The sequence below is a fragment of the Amblyomma americanum genome, chromosome 3 (genome assembly GCF_052857255.1).
Source record: "Amblyomma americanum isolate KBUSLIRL-KWMA chromosome 3, ASM5285725v1, whole genome shotgun sequence".
In the NCBI taxonomy this organism is placed as follows: Eukaryota; Metazoa; Arthropoda; class Arachnida; order Ixodida; family Ixodidae; genus Amblyomma; species Amblyomma americanum.
Window position 1 is genome coordinate 22,921,894 of NC_135499.1, and position 17,008 is coordinate 22,938,901.

The 17,008-nt window shown below is 45.8% G+C and overlaps 1 protein-coding gene and 1 pseudogene across 1 annotated transcript in view; one reads left to right on the top strand and one right to left on the bottom strand.

Moving 5' to 3' along the window:
* The window catches only part of LOC144122895 (uncharacterized), a 281,124-nt gene that overhangs the window by 29,527 nt on the left and 234,589 nt on the right, over positions 1-17,008 (bottom strand). The window lies entirely within an intron of this gene.
* Positions 827-17,008, top strand: part of LOC144126319 (uncharacterized) — a 36,708-nt pseudogene continuing 20,526 nt past the window's right edge.

Genomic DNA, 17,008 nt, shown 5'->3' on the forward strand with positions numbered 1-17,008 from the left:
AAAAAATGTCGCCAAACGGGTGACATCAAACGTATCGTAAGCTGCCATAATTTTAGCATCCGGCCGCGTCGCTTGTGTACATGCATGCAACTCGCATGCATGCGACTTGCATGCATGTACGGCTCGCATGAGGCGACTCCTAGGCTATTTGCCGGTAGAACGAGTCACTGACCTGTAAACGCAACGGTATGGTCAAATCAACGCAAGTGTGGCAGTGGTTTATCGCTCAACGCTAGGAAGTTTTGCAACAAAACACATGATGAAAAGGACATCTCGATACACAAACTAAATACAAGCAATTATCTCGGACTGCAGAATGAAATTTAACAGAGTATACTGAGGGGTTTATCACTGTAAAGTTTAAAAAATATATATCTATCATCAGATCATAACGAAGGCCCTTGACACCATGATTGAACGCTTCTTGCTGGGCCTCGCGTTTGTAGGCACAAGGACTGCGCGTGTCCTCTACACTATCATCGAGCTATCACATGACGCCGACGCGATATTTAGGGGGTGGTAGTTCTGCGCCTATGCACTGCTCCAGGAGACAGCTGCTCCATGCTTTATTGTATTGGTTTTCACCCAGCAACTTATTTCCTTTTACCTTCGTCGCACTTCAATGACTTTTTGTTACATCATCTTTCGTAGATTTAGCCTATGTATTTTTGTCTTTGGTGTATCTCTTTGCTTCCAGCTGCATTTCTTAACCACGATATCAAGCCTTGGACTTCGTTTCTTCTTGGCAAGTTATAACTTTGGTAGCTACAACGATTACAGATGTCGGCACGGAAATGACTAAACAACGAACAGATACGGGGCGTCCATGAAGAACAATGATGGCGGCGAAGGGGAAGTGGTCCAGACCAAGTGCGTCTCTGGATCGTTCGGCGCTTCTGCGAAGTCGCCTGCAGAAGTGCTTTTCCTTTGCATGGCCTGGACTGCATGAACATGGCACAGTCTGCTACTACAAAATACTTCATGCTTCCATCTATTCTCGTATCCAAAGAAGAGTCTAATAAAGACGGCACTTTTCTGTCATTGAGTACCGGAAGAATTTTTTTTCTTCACTTGGGGACAGTTTTTCCTAGACGGTGCTTCCTAAGCGGACCTTTTTTCCAGGGAGCTTTTTTCCGGGGATGTATGTTCCAGGGACGTTTTTTCCGGGGTTGTTTCTTCCTACACCCGTCATGTGTAGTGCTTGAGATGGAGATAAGATGCTCGTTGAAGGCGGTGGCTAACTCATCATTCATGACAGATTTTGTAGCGTAAGCTACACTGGCCGAGGTAGACCAGTTTCGCGTGAATCATGGAGAGCCGTGCTGCGCATGCGAGAGCAGCAGTGACGTCACAAAGGTGAATAAAAAAAGCCCTGAAATCAAGAGTTGGACGAAAACTCGTCCGGTTGGGGTGAATCAAAAAACGTGACATTAAAGACGCTGACCACAACAAAGAAAGGTACACACAAAAGGCACAAAAAAACCTGTGTCCAAGCTGGGAATCAAACCAGGGCCTTTGGCGCTTGAGGCGATGTCGCCGCACTGACGCTATGTATATCCTCGCCTAGCAGGGCTAGGCCATTATCAATTTTTTTTATCGATTGTCAATGTAGGCGGAAGGGTATCATTCGCTCGGCTGCAATATGTCTAAGAATTTATTCGCTTTCAGAGGACATCTATCTTGTTTTTAGCGTCGGCGTTAAATATATTTCCAAAATAAGACGTCTTGCTTTTTCGGAGCTGTCGATTTGCTTTATTTCTGTGCCGTTTAAAAGCTTTACGGTCATTAGCGACTTTTGTTTTATGAAGCGTTCATAGAGGCGATTTTTCACGTTGATGAAATGAAAATGAAAATTGTTTTTGAGGGAAGCAAAATTTAGCAGTAATTGTGTCACATATATCTGCGGACACCCGAACCGCGCCGTAGGGGAGGGGTAAAGGAGGGAGTGAAAGAAGAAAGGCAGAAAGAGGTGAAGTAGCGGAGGACTCCTGAATAATTTCGACCAAATGAAGATCTTTAACGTGCACTGACATCGCACAGCACACGAGCACCTTTCGCGTTTCGCTCCCTTTTATACATTCTGCATTAGCTCTTTGCTCGCGGGCCTTCCGCGGAGGGTGTTTTTCTACGTATGAAAAGCAGCCGAAATAAATAGTTTCAAACATTTCAATGAAGGCTTCATTATCTATATCAGCAATAAACATTTTCCCACTGTGCTGTAGATATTCCAGTAAACAACTGCTGCTTAGTGCGATCATATATATTTCGATAAGTAATAGAAAGATTTTTAGGACCTGCAAATTTACTGCCTTTGCAAGCAAACGATCGAATTATTGAAGAATGGTCATTGATCAGAATGGCGAAAACGCCAGTGGCTAGTGGAGTGTTGTTATAATTTGCAATTAAAAGAGCCATTAATGTACATGCCGTTAGTTGCACGAGTGTCGTTTGAGTAAATACATTGACAAAAGCGTTACACTCGAGCAGCTCGTAAAGCTAATCTCTTTGCGGGGCAGCGCATAAAAGACCTATTTTGAAATCACTGCGGCGCACCCCAGGGAAATTGTAGTGCAAACTCATCGACAGATTACAGTGCAAACTCGTCAATATCTGCTAAGCAGAAATGGCTGGAGACTCTGAAGGGCCTTCCTCATTTGGTGCAAGACGATCAGTCTCTTCTGCTGTTTTTGAGCGACAACCTGTCTCGGGTTAATCGCCAGTTGTGGCGACTAGCAAGGTCTCGAAGCAAGGAAAAATGTTTTGAGTTCGTGTGGACAGTCCGAAGGCGCACCTTTAATTTGCATCAATAAATTTTCAGATCTTGAAGAACTAACTTAATCATGTCTGACATTGGTTTTAGGAAATTTCCCGATTTTTTGAAGTCCTAAAAATCTTTCAGCACCACACAGGCAATTCATTTCTGCTTACTCATATTAACATTCGCAGTATACGGAAACACTGGGTCTTTTTGTGCGCTAACTCTCCCTTTTCCTTCAAGTTTTGATGTTGTTGCTCTCACCGAAGTGAGCGCTTTGTCAGCTGTGTCATCACATTTCTCGGTTACCAATTTTATTCTTACGTCCGTCTGCATCGAAGAGGAGGAGGAATCGCAGTCTTTGTGAAAGATTCTTGGTCCGTTTCTGAAATTAGTATTCCTTTTACTCAAGCAAAAGTAGTTGCTCGGCGCCTGTGTACACGTTAGTTGTTGGTTCTCACAATTTACCGCCCGCTGTGTTGTAACGGTCGAATCTTTTAGCTGAGCCTGATTCTGCAATATCATCATTCTCCAGAGAAGAACACGTGTGCATCATGGGTGATACAAATATAGATATTCTACGCTCCACTGTGACAATCGTCGCCGATTATCGGGACACTTTATCAAAATGGGGACTAGAGACTCAAATTTACAGCCCTACACGTGGGGAATACTGGCAGCTGGTCGAGTCTTGCATCGACCACATAATGTTGCGTTTTCAAAACCTGTCGGTGCGGTCTGCTGCAGTTGAGGTCAAGCCTGCAGAGCACTATTTCGTTTGCTGCTCGTAAACGGATGGTTCCATCCATTCTGTATCTATGCGCAGCCAGCAAAAGGTATCAATCAGAAGCGTCTTGATGAAAGAATAGCGAAGCATGATCGGGATTTGTTTATTGATAGTGTGTCCCTTGCGTACTTATATGACAGTTTCGTTCTGGTTTTTCGTTCACACAAAGCCGGATCTTCATGTATGGTGATAGTTAGGCGACGAAATTTAGATAATAAGTGGATATCACCCGTAATACTGGAAGCCGTGAAAGAGAAATCTGCTCTGGGGTTTATCAAGACGTTCCCCAAACTGTTGTGAACTACGACTGCAATTTAAACGAGAACAAAACCATGTGAATGCCGTGACCCATCTGACCAAGCGCAACCACTGTAGCTCTCAATTTAATGACGCACGTTTTAACAGCAAGAAAACAAGGTCGTTGGTAAACAATCCGAAAGGATTGAGCGCTGCTGTTCATAATGATACATTATTTATCTCTAATTTTCATAAAGATGGTCCGAGGATTGCGAATTACTGTAACAACCTAATTTCTCTGGTCTCTGGTGCATCTTGCACCCCGCCTACCGACTCTCCTATGCCTGCCAGTATGATGAAATTATCGAAAGTAAATTGAGGTGTATTTTTGTCTAAAGTGTTGCAAATCTCCTGGTAGAAAACGTAGCAAATCTCCATAACGTAGTTCTCTGGAGAGGTCTGGCAGACAACACGGTACGAGCTTTGGTACTGCGAGAGGAGTTCCTTGGAAAGGCCGGTACCGCTTGAGGGAACCCAAAGCCAGACGAGTGAGTCTGTAGTATAGGACGGAAGAGAACTGGTAGCGGCACGAAGGTGCTTCTGGCAATTCTGGTCCTGTGTTGTAAGAGCGGGAAAGCTGGGGGAATTTTTCGGGATATTTTCCGGCTTGAGAAAGAGTGAGGGACTCGGACACATCACTGTGATACGGAACCACGGCATTCATGGTGCAGGTGGACTAACGGCCGTAAAAAAGGACGAAAGGAGAGAAACCAGTTGAGACTTGTGGGGCAGTGTTGCAAGTATTAGTTACAGATAGGAAACTACAGTGACAATTTGAGCGGTCAGATGCAACACACATGGCCAGCATGTCGCTCAATGCGCGGTTGGAATGTTCATTCATGCCATTTGGTTCAGGGTGGTATTCCGTTGTATAGCGGCGAACAATGCGGCATTGGCGAAGGAGTGCTTCGACGGTGTCTGAGAGGAAGACATAGCCCCGGTCGCTAAGAAGTTCCTTAGGGAAGCCATGGAGCAGAACGAGCTGACAGAAGATGGAAAACGTAACGTCTTGCGTAGACGCGGATGGCAAGTGTGAGGTTTCTAATTAGCGGGTGAGGTGATCTCCTTCTACTATGACCAAGCGGTGTCCAGCCAGAGTAGTGGTAAGGTGCCCGTACAGGTCAATACCAGAGCGGACGGCTGGGCGCGTGCAGAATACAAGGGCTGCATCAGAATAGTGGAACGGAGTGGGGTTTTGTGACGCTGCACTGAGGGCAAGGGTGAATGTATTGTCGGCTAAATCGGCACATTTGCCACCAGTAGAAGCGGTGTCGAAGGCGCGTGTACGTCGTCACAGGGGGGTCGGCGTGGAAAGGTTCGCATATGTCGGAAGAGAGGTGTCGAGGAATGACAAGGAACCTTTTGAGCCCATCGGGAACGTAGTTGCGGCGGCAAATTAGGCTTTCCCGTGTAGCAAATTGGCAAACTTAATGACAGAGGCCGGGCAGCAGGATGCTTAGAGGGTGTAGATAGCATAAGAGAGCGAGGAGAGGAGCGATCCAGAGGTCTTGGCTCTGTACAAATGGCATGTCGGCAATGTAAAAGGAAGAGGAATATCAAGTCGGCAGAGATGTGGAGTTGAAGTTACAGGGTAGAGGTGAGCAGGATAGGGCGTCCGCACCGGAATCCTTATGGCCAGCTCGATAGAGGACTTCAATGCCGTATTGTTTTAAAGCGTATCCTTTTAAACACAGCGGCCAACGAGCAAGATGGCCAGAGGTGTCCCTTGAGAGAGGTCAACCAGGAGAGGGCATGCTGATCGCTAACGACAGGAAATGGGCAACCATATATGTAAGGTCGGAACATTCCATTAGCCCAAATGATTGGCAAGGATATTTTTTTTTCTTATACAATAGTTCCTACCGGCCTTTGTCAAAGTGTGGCTAGCATACGCAACATGTTCAGCGAAGCCGGGTTTCCGTTGTGGCATGACTGCGCCGAGGCCCACGGAACTGACATCAGCGCGAATTTCAGTTTGTTGACAGCAGTAAAAATGCCGGAGGATCAGAAGGGACACAGGAAGGAGCCAAAGAGTGCAGAAGGTGGCATAACTGACCTGTGTCGAAGACGAGAGGTTGGAATCATCGGCATGCAGATCAGTCAGAGGAGACAGCATAGAAGCGAAATTGCGCAGGAAGCTGTGCAAAATAAGAGCACAGCCCTATGAAGCTACGCAGCATCTTCAGTGAAGTGATTCGAAGGAACAAGGCGACTGCACGCAGTTTGATAAGATCGAAAAGAACGCCTTCTTTGGAGACGACGTGGCGAAAGGTGGTAAGGCGCCGGGCAGAGAAGAAGCACTTCTTCAAGTTCAGTCGCAAGCCGGCGCCGGTCACACACTGCAGGGCACTCAAAGGAGACCAGGTGGGAAGAAAACTGCCTATAAATGAGAACGCCATCATCCAGGTTGCAGCGAAACTAGTGCCAGTTGAGTCCACTAAGAAGTGTGTATATCATGCACTCGAATGTGGCCGGCGCATTGCACAAGCCGAAGTGATTCACGTTAAATTCTTGGAGGCCGTCGGGCTCAACAAAGGCCGCTTTCTGCCGGTCAGCAGCAGCCATTGTCACCTGCCATTAGCCGGAGCACCGGTCCAGCGTGGAAAAGGACTCTACATCTATCAGGCAGTCGCCGGCATCGTCAACACGAGGATGGGGATGCATATCCTTTCGCGTAATCTTCTTGAGTCGATGGTACACAAAGTAAAAGCGGATGGATCCGCCCTTCTTCCCCACTGAACACCAGAGTCCGAATGCTGCGGGAAGGCTGTACGATGCCATGGTGAAGCATGACATCCACTATTTTGATAATTATGTTGCGCTCAGCGGCCGACACGTGATACGGGCGCTGGCGCAAAGGGGCATGCGGGCCAGTATCGTTGCAGTGGAATATGACGATTGTGAGGTCCAGACAGGAGTGCGGGAAGTCAAAGGACGGAAGCAAATAGTGAAGCAATGCGACCAGGTGATCGCGTAGGGCTGTGATAGGTTGGCATCTTTAAAACTGGTAGAACAGAACCGAAATATTTGGTGCAGCAGAAGGCAAAATGGTGGCATGTATCTGGAGAAGGGCAGGCTGGCAGAGACGGAGTGTATATGAACGTGATCTTGTAATTCGACATTGCCGACCATTCACCACAGAGAAGCGGGGATGGGCAAAAAAAAAAGGGTTCGTGACGAAAATTGTGCTGTGGCCATCGCAGATCGTTAGCAGACCGAAAGGAAGGAAGAAACAGTGGTTAGGGTTAGAAGAGTCCGTCGGATTAAAGAGCACAGCCGAATCGAAAAAGCAGGCACACGAGAGAAACACCAGGGCTGTATAGAAAGCAGGGATGCCACTGTCTTGAGCAACCAACAATTTACATGCACAGTGACAGGGGTAGTACTGCGGAGCGGGACAAAGTAGACAGTCCAATGCGCGGGCACGAGCACAATGCATGATCGCATAATGAAGGACGCGAAAGTCACAGCCTTGAATAACATCGTGAAAACAGCGGGACAGCACGAGAAACAGGGCGATGTACAAAGCATCCTGGATAACAAAGTGAGCTAGGCATGCCGCCTCTGTGCATGCCACCAGAGGCTCAGACGCCGCCTGACTTCGGATGGAGTGCGATCTGGAGGTGCGGAGGCATAACTTCGAAACAGGTGTTTTTACTTTGCGTACCCTTCGGCAAAGGGCGGCGCTAATGAGGGAGACAGCAGCGCCCGTGTCCATTAGGACGAGAACGGCGACGCCATCGATCAACATTTTGACAACACTGAGGAAAACGGAGTGCATGGATAGTTCGAGAAAAGCGCAGTTCTTTCCTCCGGACTTTTAAGCAGGACGTTACCGAGCCTGACGGTAACGTCCTGTTACCGAGCATGACGTTAATGAGCCTGACGGTAACGTGCCACTTGTAGGCGCTGACGCGGTCGTACGATCACAAGTCGTCAACACAGTGGTCGTCGACGCCGCTGAAGGCGCTGGGATCGCGCGGCTGGAGCACGCCGAAGCACAGGATGGTTGGCGGATGAATGAGGGCTGTCTGCCTGGTAGCTTCAAGCATAAGAGAACTAAGATGCGGCTGCAGAGCTCCTGGATGAGACCAGGAAGGTACAGCAGCCTCCATCAATTGTAAAATGAGGTTGTGGCTCATCTGAACCCATGGAAAAACTTTGCAATGCCCAACAATAGTTCAGGCAAAGCGTCTGGGCTGCTACCCCTGGGTCGCCGCCTCCTTTTCCCCACAGCAAACCATAGTCAGTGAGAGTGGCTGCTACGCTATAAACTAAAAAATTACATGCGCCAGATATGAGTCGATTTTAAGCGACAATCTAAAAGCGGCTTCGAACTGGTGTCGCACTTGGGAAATGGGTATAAACAACTCCAAAATGCTTCGAAAGATCTTAACGAGAAATACACAACAACCTCACTGCATTAACAGAAATTAAGAGCCTTTTGATTAAGCCAGTTGATCAACTAAAATACCTTAGTGAAACGATAACGCCGAACCTGAACTGTAGCGTACAGTTGTCCACACAGTTGTTTAGAGCACTGCAACAGCGCGCTCTGCTTGCATGTGCGACAATCACCGTTGACTGCCAGGCCCGATGCAGGTTTTAAATGCATGATGAGTTAAGCATAATATATGGGAATGTACATTCACCACATAGACAAGTTTTGATCATGAGGTCATTGGTAAATGACCCTCCACGGTGCACCGTTCGAGCGCTCTAGATACGTATGTGGAGGACTGTAGATATCAAATCAATTGCTTCATCAGCGTTCAAAAAGCCCTGGTTATTAATTCACCACCTAAAAGATTCCATGAGGAAGACAAAATTGGCAGCATACACATCACTTGTACGGACATTGCTCGATTATGTTGATGTTGTCTGGGACCGGCGCATTGAAGCATCCATATCTACAGCGCTAAAGACGGGACAGAAGGAACACACAAGCCAATAAACAGAGCGCTGCTGTGTGTGACTTGTGTGTTCCTACTGTCTTGTCTTTAGCGCTGTAGATATGGAAGTTAAAAACCAACTCGCCCAGCATACTGTATTGAGCATTGAAACAGATATTAACACGCTTCAAAGTTTCCAGAGGAAATCACTACGGTTTATTTATCGCGCAAATGGGAGGCATGTCTCTAACTGATCTGCTCCGATGTGGCTTTCACCTTAGAACCACGTCGAACAGCACATAGGCCCAAATGCTGGTAAACACAATACATATTAAAAATAGTGCAGTTTCATAGCTGCATGCAATAATACACGAAGCGCCGTGCTCGAAACAAACTTTAGAGGACAATTTTGATGCCGAAATGCAGAGCTAAATCTTATATATTTTCCTTCTTTTCACGCATCATTTCAGAGTGGAATCGGCCGCAATAATAACAATAATCATTTCTCTCCGATATTTTTTGTATGTGTTACGACAGTTTCTCTAGTGCACAAAGTACTTTTTACATAACCAAATATTTACATAACCAAGTCCGTCTAAGAAAATTCTCATGTCTTCGTAAGCAAAAAAGTGTCGTAGTAAGGGAAAAGCGCTAGGCTAAATATTGAATGCTACTCCGAGTGCCGAACCCAACGGCATAGAAATTGTGCAACCTTTGTCCGTAAAGTTCCGAGACTGAGTCTATTAAAAAAATGCGTTTAACATTGAAATCATTTGGCCGCACCGCTTCGAAATAGTCTCCCTTGCAGTCTTATTTTTTTTGAGGTCTTGGAAACAGTTCGAAAACGCTTCTTTTGGCAGGGCTGTCAGCTCCTTGGTCGTGGCGTCTTGAATGGCCTCTACGCTCCCCATCCAGTGACCTTTTACGGCTCTCTTGACACGAGGAAAGAGGAAAACTCGCATGGGGAGAGGTCAGACGAGTATGGCGGATATGGAAGTACAGTAATGATGTGCTTAGCGAGAAATTTTGTCACACTGAGAGCAGTGTGCGGACTTGCCTTATCAAGGAGAAGGCTCCATTGTCGAGATCCCCAAAAGTCAGGGTGACGGCGTCGCAATGCATCACGCATGTGTTGGACACGCGGGTATAAAACTGATTCACCGTCTGCCCTTGTTGGACGAACTCGAGGTGTGACACCTCTGGCATCGAAAAAAACAATCAGCACCGTCTTTGTTTTGGCCTTTTGTCGTCGCACCTTTCTCGATGCTGGAGAGCTTGTGGACCGCTATTTGGCGCTCTACTTCTTGGTTTGAGGATCGTATTGAAAACACCACGTTTCACCTTCAGCCTTGATGCTGTCGACGAATGCAGCATTATTATCTGCCTCGGGGAGGAAATCAGCGCTCACTGATGCTCTTGTGTTCTTCTGGTTCTGTGTGAGGGAGTGCGGCACAAGGCTGCCATTCAGCTTTCGTTTCCCCATGTTCTTACGCAACATTGGTGGCATGTTGCCTTACTAATGTCGAGAGCATCTGATAGCATGCGGACTGTAATGGTGCTGTCTTGCTGTACTATTTCCTTAATACGAGTCGCATTGTTTTCATTCCGGGACGAACCTCTTGTGCCACTCTAAAACTAGCGCCCGCGATAAGGTCTCGTTGCCGTAAGCGTCACGAAGGATCTTATACGTGTGTGGTTGTGTCGCCAAACTTCACACTGAATTTTATGTTTACAAGCTGTTCGAGGTGGACGTCCACCTCTCCACGTTCACGCACAGTAGAATGCACGGACGATTAGTGACAACGCATTTTTCTACATGTAGTGCCGTCTAGCGGCTGCCATAGCAATAGACATAAATTGCTCAGATTACCCCGAAAAGCTGGCGCTACACATATGCACCAGCATTTGTTTTAGGGAGTCATTTCTAGACAAGAAAATAAATCAGTCTCGAAACGTTACGGACAAAGGCTGTACATTATACTGGTCACAAAGCAGTCGTAATAAAAGGTAAATATGTAGGAAAATGCAAAGTAAAAAATAAAAATGAGAAATTCAAAACAAAACATAAGAAATAAAATAAAATTAAAAATATATAAAGGGTAACATAAGTATATTTCACTTATCTATGGGGCTTTGGGTGGGGCAATGAGGCTTTGGGTGTCCTGCTTCGAAAGGGGTTGACGTCATTCGAAGCTCTCGTGTGAAGTGCAAACGGCATAATGTATGATAACGGCGCCTGCAAACAATGCGATGCACGTTCTTTCTTCGCGCGTGCGTTTCCCGGTAGAGGATTACAGTTGCGTAAGGTATTCCGTTGGAAAAGTACCCAACGGCATAGAAATTGTATATCATATTGATCATAAAGCAGTCCTGAATGTCGTTTTCAAACAATGCGGCAATAAGTACATTTCACTTGTCTCTGGTTTCACACTTGTAGTGACACGCGTGTAAATTTTTAAGTCACGTCGCAATGGGTAATTTGGTGTCGTTTTACAGCTTCGCTGTCCAACCACCTTGACAGCGTGGATTGGAGCCACAATTTTTTCTTTTGTTCCCTTTGCCTGCTCGACGTTGTATGATTTGATTTCAGCGCTGCTTTTACACTTTTGGTTGATTTGACAGATTTTTTTTGAGGGAGCCAATAATAGCAGGTTTGAGAAGATTCCTGCATTCATAACGTTATTAACCCCTCTCAGTATAATTTTTTAAAACAACTTGACCGAACAAGTTTTACTTCCTCTGGATATCTGACATATAATATCTGAATTAATATCTGCTACGGGTCCTATTGGGACCTAAGATATTAAACTTATTTTTGGAATGCGATGGAGTGCTTCAAGCACTGCGGCAATGGTTGGCCCGGTATTGCACTGTCTCTGCGGTCGGCCCGGGTTATAATAGCGCGCGCGTCTTTTCTTTCGATCTGATCTCCTATTTTTCACCTCTCCTACTTTCAGCACGAGGTAGCGGTTGTGGCTCAGCTTGAGCCAGTGGGCAGGCCCGCACTTTTTCCTTTTCATTCTTTCTTTTTGCAACAGCAGCAGCAGCACTTACTCTTGAAGAAAAAATTGCTTATTATGGTTATGGTGTTAGCCACCATATAGGCGCATTAGTGCAGTGGACAGACAGTAGAAGATGAATGGCGGCAGATCGGTGGTAGGCAGATTGTGGCAAAGGGCATGGTGGGCAGATGGTGGCAGATGGATAGTGGAATGGGGCATGGCGGACAGATGACGTAGTGCATACTTGATCGACTGATTAAGTATGCACTAGTGAGATTAACACGTGAAATTATAATTGCGATTGATTAGTGAGACGCAGACTAGTGGAGCCGAAATTTTTCTTAATAGCGAAAGCTATGTGTTTTCCCTCTATAAAGTTTATGTGTAATAAGCTGAGCATAATATCTTGATGCAGCTTTGATGCACCAAGAAAGCGTCGGGAACGGTTCACCCAGATGGAACGGCAGCCAAACTGACACATTGGCTAGACAGCGTAAACAAGCCAGGGCTAAGCCCCAGCTTTATATGCATTATTTCACAAGACTGGAGGCCTGTGGAGCATTCCCTACTGCCATGTTTTAATCAGATTGCGCTGCAGGTGCTAGCAAGCTGCTGCAATCCTTGCATCGCTGCGAGGTGAGTCTCGTCAAAAGAATGGGAAAGAAGAATCCAAATAATACATATATCTCCTCTGCCTTGTCAGTTAATGCTGTGTATGAATAGCTTTTATATTTGCATACAGTAAAAATTGCCATGCAAACGCGCTACTGCGTAATGCAGAGCTCTATGTCACTGCATGTGTGTAAGCAGTTAGATCACTGGGATGTGGGAGTGTATTTTGGCAAATATTGTTTGGAGTATATGAAGGACAATGAATTGCATTTGGAAAAAAATGAGAGCTTATGTATGGTTCGAGCCCAGCCGAAGACCGAGAAGGAAGAACGACACAGACGCTACTACTGACAACTGAAAGCTGTATTGCAGGACCACGCATATTATACAGTGAAAAACAAATGAAGATGAAGAAAAAATAATGAATATGAAGAAAGCTCTCACCCACAATTTGCGATGTTCTTGATGGCCACACCTGTCAAGAACATCCGAGATGCACGTCAATAAATAGCATATGATTCGCTAGTAATGAAAAAAAAAACCATTTGACACACATTCCATGGTTTCTGGAGATCAGAAATGTTTTGATTAATAATGGCAAACCTGATTATCGAAAAAATGAATAACTGCGCAAAAAGGACGGGACGAGAGAGAAGAAACACAGAAACACACGAGACAAGCGCAGGGTATGTTCACAGGGTCTCGCACGGCCTGAAGACGGTCGCCGGTAAATTCGGCGTGGAGGTCATTTTTTCGGCACCTTGCAAGCTGTCGCGTTTGTGCAATTTGGTTATACAAGATAGGCAAAAGGGGATTGAGTGCAGCACCAACCACAGGAACAAGTTTTTGCAATGCAGAGTGAATGTAATCTATCAGATTTCGCTGAGCTGTGGTAAGGTGTACGTAGGGGAAACTGTCCGATGGATCAACATTAGATTATTGAGCATGCCAATTCCTTAGCTGATTCTAGAGGGCAGCATCTGCCTAGCCATTGCAAGATCTGCAAGCATGACGATGAAGGTTGCACTCCACTCTTCGGCAGCACTAAGATTATCGGATGCGCGAGTGATAAGAACGAACGTGAAGTTATCGAAGCTTTGGAAATCGCGAAATTAGGGCCTGACAAATGTGTTAGCCAGGCTTCCATACACCTGTACCGCAAGGAGTTGGAGTTTCTTGGTTTGGCGTGATAATTATCGCTTTTGTCTTTGCTGTTGGTGCGCATGCGCTTTGTTGTCGAGGGCAGGAAGCGCTGGTGCAATAAACCAGTTGTTAGTCTACGCTTGTCTCGTGTGTTTCTGTGTTTCTTCTATATTGTCCCGTCCTTTTTGCGCAGTTATTCATTGTTTCGATAATGTCGTGCCAACTAGCCCCTCACCGCACTCTTCTAAACCTGATTAGACAGACAGACAGACAGACAGACAGACAGACAGACAGACAGACAGACAGACAGACAGACAGACAGACAGACAGACAGACAGACAGACAGACAGACAGACAGACAGACAGACAGACAGACAGACAGACAGACAGACAGACAGACAGACAGACAGACAGACAGACAGACAGACAGACAGACAGACAGACAGACAGACAGACAGACAGACAGACAGACAGACAGACAGACAGACAGACAGACAGACAGACAGACAGACAGACAGACAGACAGACAGACAGACAGACAGACAGACAGACACAGACAGACAGACACAGACAGACAGACAGACAGACAGACAGACAGACAGACAGACAGACAGATAGATAGATAGATAGATAGATAGATAGATAGATAGATAGATAGATAGATAGATAGATAGATAGATAGATAGATAGATAGATAGATAGATAGATAGATAGATAGATAGATAGATAGATAGATAGATAGATAGATAGATAGATAGATAGATAGATAGATAGATAGATAGACAGACAGACAGACAGACAGACAGACAGACAGACACACGGACGGACGGACGGACGGACGGACGGACGGACGGACGGACGGACGGACAGACAGACAGACAGACAGACAGACAGACAGACCGACAGACCGACAGACAGACAGACAGACAGACAGACAGACAGACAGACAGACAGACAGGCGGACGGACGGACGGACGGACGGACGGGCGGACAAAACAGACAGACAGACAGACAGACAGACAGACAGACAGACAGACAGACAGACAGACAGACAGACAGACAGACAGACAGACAGACAGACAGACAGACAGACGGATTGACGGACGGATGGATGGATGGATGGGTGTGGATGGATGGATGGCACTTTTATTCGTGTCCATTTTCATACAGCATGAATCAGGCCTACCAAAGCCTCAAAGGGCTTGTGTGGCAGTGCCTGGCAGACAGAAAAATTGGTAAAAAGTAGAGACGTTGCAACGAGCTTGACAACAAAAAACCTTAACAACACAGAGACAAATATAGAGACAAATTATTACACCAGCAATAGGGATGACAGTAATTTGAAAAATGAGACAGTAACATTATATGAAGTAATTAAGGGACAGGAAGCAACGCAGAGACATACCGCAAATTTTTTTTCAGTTGCTATTTAGTTTTCATGCGGATGACACTAGGTGGCAAACTATTGATTGTCATGCCTGAACTTGATGCTTGATCAAGCAACGAAGAACAATCTTTGTAATCCCTGCTAAGGAATGAGAGACTAGATGATGACATTTTCTTCAGTGGCATGCAGTGCTGCCCAGTTGGATATTGAGGCATATTTCAATCTGTCCGGAGTAATGTTTGCCACAAGACAGCGGCATCTTGGAGACCACCATCATCTCGCAATCAGTGCACTTTACGTCACACGATGTTGTGCGCAGTTTCAAAATTGTGACTCGGCTCCTCGACCTTGTTACATAAGGCGGTACACACTCTACTAATCTCGCCGTCGGCAGTGAATTATTTCTGCAACCTCAACTGACCACTAACGTGTTTCGAAATGACCAGCGCGGAAAGAGACAGGGACACGAGAAGCAAAAATACTGACGACAGCACGAGCGCTAACAAACAACTCTTTATTTTCGAGGAAAACCCATCACAATGTATGCCAAAAACCACGTGATAGTCAGGGGGCCAAAGATTACAACCTAATCTACAGTCATCAAGGGGCGGCCAACACATGTATGAACCAGAAGGAACCCCCCCCCCCCAGAAAAGGAATTAAAAAGGCGTGAAACTGTATGAAGTGAACATATCAAAAAGCACTTTAAGCAGCAAAAATCCAAGGAAAACACACGTACCAAACAACATCGTGGCCAAAGGGCGGTGTCAAGAACACTTTAACAGCAACAACGATGCAAAAGAAGTCAGAAATTTAAAATCAGATAAAACGTCATACAACCCTACGGATGCCACAAAAAGCTAGAAGCAAACGAATACAACCTAAAATGGAGCAAAAAAAAAAAACTGGTCAACGTTAAGAAGGTAAGAGGTAAAAACAGCCCACATGTAAAACACAATTTGGAAATCAGGGATATTTAGGCATGGTCAAGGATCCTTGACCATGCCTAAAGATTCCTGATTTTGCTCGTTCGCCTGCCACTTCCCGCTTGCTCGTGACGTTTTCTAATGTTAGCCGGTGCGCATTCTTCTCCTCCGGCTTTTGGTGCGGCTCATGAGTTGTAATCGTCCAAATTGGGTTTTACATGTGGACTGTTTTTTACCTGTTACCTTCTTAACGTTGGCATGTTTTTTTGCTCCATTTTAGTTGTATTCGTTTGTTTTTAGTTGTTGGTGGCATCCGTAGGGTTGTATGACGTTTTATCTGGTTTGAGATTTCTGACTGCTTTTGCTTCGCTTGATGGGCCCTTTTAGGCTCGCTCGCTGTTGCTGTTAAAGTGTTCTTGACACCGCCCTTTGGCCACGATGCTGTTTGGCACGTGTGTTTTCCTTAGTTGTTTGCTGGTTAAAGTGCTTTTTGATATGTTCACTTCATAAAGTTTCACGCCCTTTCTCATTTTTTTTCTTTGGGGGGGGGGGTTCCTTCAGGTTCATACATGTGTTGGCTGCCATTTGATGACTATGGATTAGGTAGTAATCATTGGCCTCCTGACTGCCATGTGGTTTTGGCATATATTGTGATGGGTTTTCCTCGAAAATAAAGAGTTGTTAGTCAGCGCCCGTCCTGTCGTCAGTGTTCTTTCTTCTCGTGTCCCCGTCTGTTTCCGCGCTTGTCATTTCGAACCATGTCCCACCAACTCGCCCAATCGGCAATTTCGATCTTACGTTTCACCCTGATTTGATGCATCTTGGCTTGATTTTAAGCTGACTAATTGTCCTTTGACCGTGTGCTTCCATATCCTCTCATGATTTTTTTCTTTTTGTCTCACTGATTGTTTCATGTATATGCTTTTGAGACCGGCTCTATTGCCCATATATTTTCAATGTGATCTTTGATGAGTACGGTTTTCTTCCTTTTGTTGATAATATGCATCAAATGCTGTCTTGTAAGGTGGCCCCTGGGCCGTCGTCAAGTTGGTTAGTGCGACTTCTGGTCCAGGGGCCATTCGGATTTTTTGTTTGTACCGCTCTGAAAATAAACGAATTGAATACTGCCTGAGCATCAAATTTTGTTATGAGTTTTTCAACCCGCCACCATGTTAGCTCAGTGGTTATGGCGCTCGCCTCGTGACCC